Source organism: Emydura macquarii, unplaced genomic scaffold (genome assembly GCF_026122565.2).
Source record: "Emydura macquarii macquarii isolate MOO-44397 ecotype Brisbane River unplaced genomic scaffold, CSIRO-AGI_Emac_v2 contig_3114, whole genome shotgun sequence".
Classification (NCBI taxonomy): Eukaryota; Metazoa; Chordata; order Testudines; family Chelidae; genus Emydura; species Emydura macquarii.
Genome location: NW_027133251.1, coordinates 1,913,518 through 1,923,939, shown reverse-complemented (window position 1 = coordinate 1,923,939; position 10,422 = coordinate 1,913,518).

Genomic DNA, 10,422 nt, shown 5'->3' with positions numbered 1-10,422 from the left:
ACGTTGAAATCGGCAATTTTACGGTGTTGTAACCGGGGGTCCCGTAGGGCGACCAGAGAGCAAGTGTGAAAAATCGGGACGAGGTGGGGGGAATAGGCGCCGCTATAAGAAAAGGCCCTGAATATCAGGACTGTCCCTATAAAATCGGGACCTCTGGTCACCTCAGGGTCCCGCCCCAAAAGACGGGTGGGGAGGGGGTGTTGCAAGGCTATTGTGGGGGGAGGTCGTGTTATTGCCACTCTTACTTCTGCTCCGCTGCTGCAGGCGGTGCGGCCTTCAGAGCTGGGCGCCCAGCCAGCAGCCGCTGCTCTCCGGCCGCCCAGCTCCAAAGGCAGCGCCGAAGTGAGGGTGTCCGTGCCGGCACCCCCCAACAATAATCAGATTTCACGGTCTGTGACCTGTTTTTCACAGCTGTGAATTTGGGAGGGCCCTAGTCATAAGCCTTCTACCGCTCACGGGCAGGGGAGGCTTTCCGGTAGCTCCCGCAGGAGGCGATTTGAAGCGGAAGGTCCCTGCCGCTCCTGGAGTGGCCACACCACCTGCAATCACAGTCACGACTAAAGGCCTCGATGGCTGAGAGTCTTTTACAGGAGCAAACTGGGGTCGGGTTGAAGAGGCAGAGCCTGTGACGGGGTCTCTGCAGAGGAGAGCGTGGAAAGTGAATTTGCAGGTAGGGCCAGATTACGCCTGTTCTGGGCCTGAGACATGTTCTGACATGATACGAGGCCCCTTTGCCTGCTAGGAGGGTGGCATGGAGTCCTCCTTTCCTCCCAGAGAGCCTGCAGCAGTGCCGTGGGGTCCCTTTCTCCTCTCCAGGACGGGCAGCAAGAGCCCGCCCAGCGCTTACCGCAGGAGTCGGGGTGTCTCTGCTTGAGGAGGGGAGAGGCTCCTCTGAGTCCCCTGCTGCGGTGGGGTTGGCAGAGTCTCCAGCCCAGAGCCGTGGGTCTCAGAGGTATCCACCCAGAGAGATGAATGGGGGTAATTCACCCCTCTTAGAGTGATGGTTTCTGACTCCCTGTAAACACCAGCAGTCTTCGCTGCGTCTATTACACTCCAGGCAGCTTCGCCCTCTCAGAGTCATTGTCCCAGGCTATTTACAGACCCAAGCATCAGTAACAGCGAGGTCACATTTTTGAGTTTTTCCCCCCATCACCAGGGCTGGAAACTTCCCCCCGCCCCCACATAAATGCTGAGATTCTGGAGTAATCACAGGACTCCGGGACCTGGCACCCTAGGTCTGGGTCTATAGCTGAGAGTTGAAATGAAGGCACATTTAAGGTGGGACTCCATTGGTTCTGTCTTCCGGTTTAGTGCACTTGTGTGCAGATCGAAGGGACATGTAGCTTGGAGACACTCTCCCATCTGAGCATGCTTAGAAGTGATGTGGGCCAGCATATCTGTAGAGAGACCCGAGGCCCTCAGCCACTGATGTCTCTGGCAGCCGTAGGGCTAACAAGTGCTGTTTCTCCAGCACCAGCCCCACTAGGGATGGTGAGTACCGCAGGGAGAGTTTTCGGGAACATGTGTCCTTTGCAAGAAGGCTGGGGGAATTGCTCCTCAGCCTCAGGAAGTGATAAAATGGTGCAAATAACTCAGAAAGCTTAGGTTAAACATTAGCCTGTGCAACCAGCTGGGCTAGATGGAAAGGCAGGGCCGCAGCAAGAATGGGAACAGACCCTGTCTAAATATGCTGGAGTGACTGGAGCCCCAATTTCACAAAGGGCTGCAGCAGCTGCTGCCTCCGGTTATATAGCTCTGTACACGGCCCAAGGCCGCCCCGTGGTGCGGTGAGCTGCTGACACGTGATTAAATGGAGCTCCAGGAGATACAGTAACCCGCTCCTGACTTTTGCTGATGTGAGCCCCGTGCCCGCTACTCCCAACGCAGCTGACAATGCGCAGATCCTGGACGAGCCGAACCAACAGGCTTCTTGTATTGAAAAGACATTTGAAATGGTCTGGAACCGGTGCCTTTTTCAGACTAGTTAGCTGAGCAGGGTGTGCAGGGAACACGCTTCACGGGCAGAGCTCTGCACGGATCGCATGGGACACGTATGTGCCTCACGTGTACAACGCAGCCGTCTCCAGTTTCGGCTTCGATAACGTCACCCCGGTATTTGCAGAATTCTCTGCACCAAGAATAGGGAATACCGTGGAACCCTGATTATCTGATCTGATCGGGACCAGATGGGATAACCAGAAATTCGGAGAAACCAGAGAGCAAATCCCAGGGAAGCTCTCTCGAATCCAAACAGACTGACCCGGGGAGAGGGGAGGGCTCATGGAGATTCAGGGGTCCGCCCACAATTGGAAAGCTGTCAGACCGACTGGGTGTGTGTGGGATGATTTCCTCTATTTTTTTAATTATTTGAATGCCAGCCGCGTGCTCAGCGCCGTACGAGGACCCAGCCCTGCGTAGGCACATGCTTAATATGGTGCCCAGTCTCACTGAGCAGTGGAATTACCTGTGCAAGGCAGAAAGCCCAGCCCGTGCTTAGGTCTTTGCAGCACTGGTGCCATGATACAAAGAAGTTCATATATATATAAACTACACCAGCGTTATTACAGTGTCAGTGTGGGCACATAGTTTGTGACCGCTACTAAAAATATTTCTTCCCTAGTGTTCCTGTGCCCATGTGACCCAGCGGAGATGGGGCTCCTCTGTTCGTTCGCAAAGACAATTTGTAAGAGAACAGCTCGTTGAATAAATTAACATGTACGCGCTGAGATTGCAGTAGCATTTCGCAGGCATCAATAGTTCCTATAAATGGAAATGGTGATTTCCCAACGGGAAGTGGGCAGCTGAGTGCGCAGCAAATCTGTGGTGATCGCAGGACGGGCTTGTGGTTAAAGCACATGGGCTGGCTGTATGGTCCAATCCTGGCTCTGCCACAGACTCCCTGTGTGACCTTGGAGTAGGCAAAGCTGATCAGCTGCAGCTGTGGGTTTTGTAAATTACCGGTAAACTCACTCAACAATCCATTTCTACCCAGCTGTCCCTGGAGACAGAAGGAAATGCTAAGACCACTGCCTGTCATGCTGACTCTGTTGTCTCATTCTTTTCTTGTACTCTCTGTGACTCATCTGTGCCTAGGGCAGCCACCTGAAAATGCCAAGGTCAGGGCAGGCTGCAAAAGGAGAGCAGGTTCTCCCAGCACTGGTGGGTGACATTGAAGTCAGACTTCCCAACCAGCCACAAACCGCGCTGCTGATGCCCCATACTGGTTATCAAGAAACTAAAACAAAAATACACACAGCCCCCTTTACTGCATTTCAGTCTCTGGCTCCCAATCAGCCACTAGGTCCAGAAAAGAGAGAAGTTATTTAAAACTCTGTGCTCTTTACCAAAAAGGATCTTCTGAACCCAAAGGGTTAGCCACGTTACCAGGTCAACATAAGTTTGGATCTTACCCAAAATACCACGCTGCCAGCCAATCCTTTAGTAACTAAAACTAAAGGTTTATTATAAAAGGAAAGAAACAAACTGTAAGGGAAATGTGAAATGATTAAAGCAATCAGATACATACAAATGATTTGAAAGTCCATATATGTCAAGTTTCCAATAGAATTGTAAAGTTTGCAGACTTGTATAGTCCCACTGGTGCACATCCCATACCTGGATGGGTCTCAGTCCTTTGTTTCACAGCTTCAGTTGTAGATGAGTTGATCCAGACGTAGGTGATAGCTAAAGGCTAAACTGACTGAAGACAAAATGGATATGGTGCAGCTGCCTTTTATGTCCCTTGGCCTTTACCATGCTGCTGTGGAAATTTACAGAAATAAGATGGAGTCCAGGGTCACATGAGTAAGTCCTGGTGGTGCATCAGGTGTAGCCCCTGGGCTTGTAACTTTGAGTTCCCTTAATGGGCCATAAAGCAGCTAGTGCTGCTGCCATCCTGTCTGGGGTGTCACCCAGAAACACAGCACAAGTTGAAATACAGATACATCTAGACAAATTGGAGGATTGAACCTCATCAGATTTCTTTTGGTCCAACAAGGACAAGTGCAGAGTCCTGAACTTAAGATGGAAGAATCCCATGCACAGCTACAGACTGGGGACCGACGGACTAGGCAGCAGTTCTGCAGAAAAGGACCTGGGGGTAACAGTGGATAAAAAGCTGGATATGAGTCAGCAGTGTGCCCTGGTTGTCAAGAAGGCTAATAGCATATTGGGCTGCATTAGGAGGGGCATTGCCAGCAGATGGAGGGAAGTGATTATTCCCTTCTATTCGGCATTGGTGAGGCCGCATTTAGAGTATTGTGTCCAGTTTTGGGCCCCCCACTACAAAAAGGATGTGGACAAGTTGGAGAGAGTCCAGCGGAGGGCAACAAAAATGATTAGGGGGCTGGAGCACAAGACTTATGAGGAGAGGCTGAGGGAACTAGGCTTGTTTAGCTGCAGAAGAGATGAATGAGGGGGGATTTGATAGCAGCCTTTAACTACCTGAAAGGGGGTTCCAGGGAGTATGGGGCTAGGCTGTTCTCAGTGGTAGCAGATGACAGAACTAGGAGCAATGGTCTCAAGTTGCAGTGGGGGAGGTCTAGGTTGGCTATTAGGAAAAAGTTTTTCCCTAGGAGGGTGGTGAAGCACTGGAATGGGTTACCTAGGGAGGGGGTGGAGTCTCCATCCTTAGAGGTTTTTAAGCTGTGGCTTGACAAAGCCCTGGCTGGGATGATATAGCTGAGGTTAATCCTGCTTTGAGCAGGGCGTTGGACTAGATGACCTCCTGAGGTCCCTTCCAACCCTAATATTCCAAGATTCTATACATCAAACATATCTATAACTTCCACTGCAAATATGATACATGCACAGAAACAATATCATCATACTTAGCAAATTATAACCTTTCTAATGATACCTGACGTAGCATATCTCATGAATTATGTTAAATAATATCATAAATGGTCCCCCTAATCCAGCCAGCATCACACTCCCCCATCAGAGTGTCTGGACCCCTCTGTTGTCTCTTGTTTTATTCTTAAATTGTAAGCTCTTACGGGCAGGGACGGTCTTTTTGTCCAGTGGGGGGAGGGGCCTGGTCCACATCTGGGTCCCTAGGCGCTACAGTAATACAAACAAATAACCAGGTCACTACTGAACAGACTGCTTTCCTGGCTGGTGGCTGCCTAATGAAGTGTGATTTAATACACAGGAACCTGGGTGAGGAGTGAGATCTTAGGGGCCAATAGGAAATGTCATTGTACAAGCAGCTACGATAGTTGTGAGTTCATTTACATTTATGCCAATTACACGTATGCAGCTTAGGCGCCTGATGTGGAGAGGGGCAGAGCACCTTTAACTCCCATTAAAATGTATGGGAGGTGCCAGTGCTGAGCACCGAGCAGGATCAGCCTGCGGGTCACACCCCAGGGAAGTTGTTACTACAATTCTGACTATCGTGCTAGCGGTGTGCATGGTAATGAGAGAGAGAGAGAGAGAGAGAGAGAGAGAGAGGGGGGGAAGGGACACACACACACACACACACACACACACACACGCGAATCCTCTTCCTCACAAGTGAGCATGTCTGTAAATGTGAAAGCTGGAAAGCCACCAAAGGTACCGTCCGTGACTGAGTCATGGCCCAAGGGTTGGAGCAACAGTCCGACCTACCAGCTAGAGCTGAATCCAGACAGGGTGGGGTCCTGGAGCAAAGCCGAAGGGCAGAGCTGGGAGTGAAAAGCTAGAGACAGCAGAGGCAGGGACGCAAGCCAGAGCATCCAGGACTACGCTGAGCCGCCATTTGACGGCTGCTACGGCGCTGACGTATCAGCCGGCTGACTCCTGTGGTCAGGCCGATAGCGCAGTCAATCAGACAGCTTCCCTCAGGGCCAACGGCGCTCGTTAGCTTGCCAGGAGACTGGCTCTGTGGCAGGCGGGCCCCTGGTACGGACAGACGTCTGAACAAACCCAGGGACCCCGCGGGGAGTAGCCTCGAACAGCTTAGTCCATGAGAGCGACTACCTTCCCTGGGCCACCTGCCCCTGGCCCCGCTGCTCACAGTCCGCTTCTCGGGACCCTGGGGAGGAGGGTTTTTCTGCCGTACTTGTCCGGAGTCTCTCCGTCTCTGTGATCCTCCCCTGTGAGCTCGCCCCACCTCAACGCCTGCGCTCAGCTGGCTGAGCGGCCAGGTCCTCCTACAGGCCTCTGTGCCTACGGCTCAGCTTCTCCCTGACTCCCGTACTGCGCAGCGCAGCACCTTCTCTCAACTGCCTTTCAGCTGCCCACCGGCCTGAAAAGGAGGCCTTGAACTGCTGTGGCCAGCTCCTTTATTGGCCGCAGGTGACCTAGTTGACCTGGAGTAACCCTGGCTGGATTACCCAGGGAGCAAGGATTTGTTGAGCCTGGGGCTAGGCTAGTATATGTGCCTTCCAGCCAGCCTGGATGGCTCAGGGGGGACATGCTGAGATCATCCCATGCAGCGAGAGGAGGAACTTCCCCCCGGTGTGAAGAAATCAGCCTCAAGAGATTAACACTGGGCACTAATGAGCTGGCGCCTTCTGGCAGGAATAAAATGTTACGTTAAAACAACCACTCCCCCAAAAGCATTCTCCTCTAGCGTCAAGTATGGCCTGTCACAACATGGAAGCATCTGGGGTGTGGTAAAGCGTGTGTCTACCTTAGCAGGGGTTTCACTGGGCCGCTGGAGCAGCACACAGAAGGGGACGAGTGAAAGAATCGCTCCATCAAAATGCACTGAGAGGGAAAACGCCTGGGGCGTAACAACACAGAGGGAGGCAAAGAATGGCCCAGGACACGCAGCGTTGGAGGGACCTTGTTTGGATCCTATGCCATGTTTAACGACGCGGGAAGGGTTCAATCTCATCTTCATGAGCCAACGTTTCCAAAACCCCTTGAATTCCCGTAATGAAAGCAAGGCACAAGGCAGAAGCGGAAATGCTTCAATCGTGGGTCTAAGGGGAGAGACAAATGAGAGGCATGTTATTTACAGAAACAAGCTGGAATCAAGAACCTGTCGGCATGTCAGCTTTTAGGGCCGAAACCAAAGCCCGTTAGACTCAGCGAGAAGACTCCCATTGCCTTCAGCGGGCTTCGGAGCACAAAAACCATGTGCATTCTGGGAGATGTAGTTCAGCAGGCCCCTCTGGTCCACTCAGAATAATTTCTGAAGCAGATTTTGCTTTGGGGCTGGTACAGGAAATGCTGCAAAATATTCCCTGCCCTCTACTTCCTCATTATGCACTGCATATTTGTATTGACTTATGTTCCTATCTTATATATATTGCCTTCCTGCTTGGCACTCTCTAGGTAAAGGGTCGGGGGAAGCTTTCCAGTAGCTACTATTTTGGAGGAGTTTATCATTTTAGCATTCCCTGCTGCACCTTTGCCCCCAGATCTTCGCTAAGAAGGGCTTTTTGTACCGTCGGTAATTACTATGCCTTCCCAGCCTGCCCCTTTCTTTAGTCCATTTCAGTTGTTCGCTTCTTACACAGAGGCCAGCTGTTATTAGGCTAACTTGGCAAAAGCAAGTGGGTTATAAACAGCCCTGACTGCAAATGAGGGACGTGTTTATTGTCCGTCAGGCCGGTGTCATTATCACTCCTAGTTCTGGCTGCGTTAATGTGCTGTGCCCCTTGTGTGTTCTTTCACAGCCTGCTCCGGAGACTTTTGCTTGCAAACGGTGGCTGGCTAACAGCCCCGGAGCCTGCAGCGGGTTTGCTACAGGAAAGGTGCAGCCCAGCTCAGCCATGGCTGGGAGTTGTTACTTCCAGAGAGCTGGCTAGGCCTACACGAAGGGCGCCGGTGATTCCTTTACTTGCATGGAGACCTGTCTGCGTTACAAGCATCACCCCTCTAAGAGGCGTCCTTGCGGACTGTCTTGGCAGACAGGCAATGCAGTGAATTTGTTTAAGCTACTTATATGGCCCTTCATTGTCCGAGCACCGCCAAATCTTTAATGTATTTCTCCTTATAACACCCCTGAGAGGTAGAGGATCTCCGCTTTATAGATGGGCAATGGAGGCCCAAGAGATTAAGGCCCAGATTTTAAAGGTATTTAAGCATTGCTCTACTCAGCAGGGCCTTAGCTGTCTAAGTCCCTCAGACTTTGCAACACTGAATGGAGAAAGGTCCCAACCCGTGGGCTGGGGGCCAAAACGGCTCGCTTTCAAAATGGCCCGCTCTTCTCTTCCCGCTGGCTGCAGAAGGGAGCCGCTGCCTAGGCACCCTGGTGGAGCGCACGGGGCTACAGGACGTGTGCGGTTTCCCTGCTGCAGCCAGGGGGACGGTAGATCAGCGAGGAGGCAGCCTCCTTGCTGAACTCCTTCCGTCTGGCTGCAGTGTGGGGTGGGGGGGTGCTGGCGGAGTAGCCAGGACCCACCACGATTGAGGAGGGGCAGGACTCTAAATATCAGGGCCTGCTGGTTTGGCCCGCACTTAGCAAGCCGCTCACCGTGACTTAGCTGCCAGGCCATGTGCTTCAGTGAGTAGCGGCAGTCACAAAGTCACACACCTACACCGGTGCGTTGTCTGCGGGTGTGTGACATACTGTGAGTCATTTGTAGGTGTAAAATAGTGAATGTAAAAATGAGTCCAGTAGCAGCAACACGTTTGCTTTAAATATTTAAATAGTGGTTTGCAATCCTTAATGGTGTGTACGTCAATACATTTTTTTATGAGCTGATAGACTGGTGGCCCTTCAGGGTTGTAAAAATGATATTTGTGGCCCTCGAGCCAGAAAGGTTGGGAACCGCGGGTCTAAACACCTTTAAAAATCTGGGCCTAAGTGACTTGCCCAAGGCAATGCGGGCAGTTTGTGGCAGAGCAAGGTACTGAGTTCAGATCTCCCAAGTCGCAGGCTGTCACTCTAGCCCCTCCTTCCTCCCGAAATGAACCATCAGGACTGAGCCTGGGACCGCGGACAGTGGGATGGATGAGACGCTTGCTCTGCACTTCCACGTGTTGTGCCTGTTCTGTGGGTTTGTGATTTGTAGTCTGCAGGCAATGCATTGTTACCTCCTTTGTCTGGGAAGGAGCATTTCCACTGATCACGACGTCAGAGCTCTCATGTACGAATGCTCTGATTGTCTTTGTACCAGCTGCTGCTCACCAGCCACGGGCAATTCATGCAACCCTCGCTGTGCCGCCCACGTCTAATTAGCAACCACCGGAGAGTTTCAGATCCGCTCTGGTACTTTCCAGAACCCCTGAGCCGTGGCTCAGCGCCTTTAAAAAAGTATGGGCCTTCGTTCTGAACCTGCATGTGCCAAGTGCCCTGTGTGGGGCAAGCCCAGGGCCAGCATGGAGGGGTGCGGCCATGTGGAGCGGGCGGCAGGACCCTGGTTCACCTGTCCATTGGCTTCTGCTTGATGAGAGGGCTGAGTGTATTTAAACGCTGCCGACCACCCGCCCTCCCTGGAGCAGAATCCCAAGAAGGGCTGGCGCCTCTCACGTCATCACGACGTTCCCTCGGTGGACGACCCGCAATCGGCCGATGAGACGCCTGTCAGTGGTAAGGCCCCAGCTTCCCCACATTCAGTCACACCCCAGCTGCCTGGAACCCCCAGAAGAGCCGTGCTCTCTGCCCATAAAAACACCCACTGGCCCTTGCACGTTCCTTTCATGTTTCCCATCTCCCCTTAAGGACTTTACGCTGAGCAGCCTCCGCTTCCCCCCAACGCCACCGGCGAATGAGAGTGCTCAGCACCTGGCTGAATCAAGCCCTTAATAGGCAGGCACGTTAGCCAATCCCTTTTCATTCCTCGGCCCTGACGCAGCAGGTTGAGCTGAGTGCTAGGCTGGGGGTGTGTGTGTGTGTGTGTGTGTGTGTGTGTGTGTGTGTGTGTGTGTGTGTGTGTGTGTGTGTGTGTGTGTGTGTGTGTGTGTGTGTGTGTGTGTGTGTGTGGACTCCTACGTGCCATTCCTGGTCCTCCTGGACAAGTCGCCTTCCCGCCCCCCCCGCTGCGTGCCTCAGTTCAATGGAATTAATACCACCCTCACTCACAGCGGGCGTCGCGTTACTGTCGTCTATGCAGAGGAAGGGGCATCAGTCCTCCTGCGTGGTGTGGGTGTGAGGTATGAAGGAGCAGAATGTAGGCAAGGGTACTGGGGGCAGAGGTCAGGTTGGTTTAGCCAAGGATGACTCAGGCAACCCTCCGGCCTTCTTCAGAGCCAATCGATTGGATGGCTTCCAGTTGCAACACCGAAAAGCACCTTCCCCTATTCTGCACCAGCCTGGGGGTTGCGTGTGGTGGTGGGGAATGGGGAATGTGTCCGGATTGCGGTGTGGGTGTTAGGGACCCAGTGGATGGGATTTTCCTGTTCAACTGGTGTGGGAGGCAAGCTGTGATATGCCCCAGCCAGGCTTATGATAAGGGCGGAGGGGGCGGGAATGCCTGATTCCCCAGGGACATCAAGTTATCAAGAGGCAGCTGGCACTCTGCACCATGTGCACGCCTCATG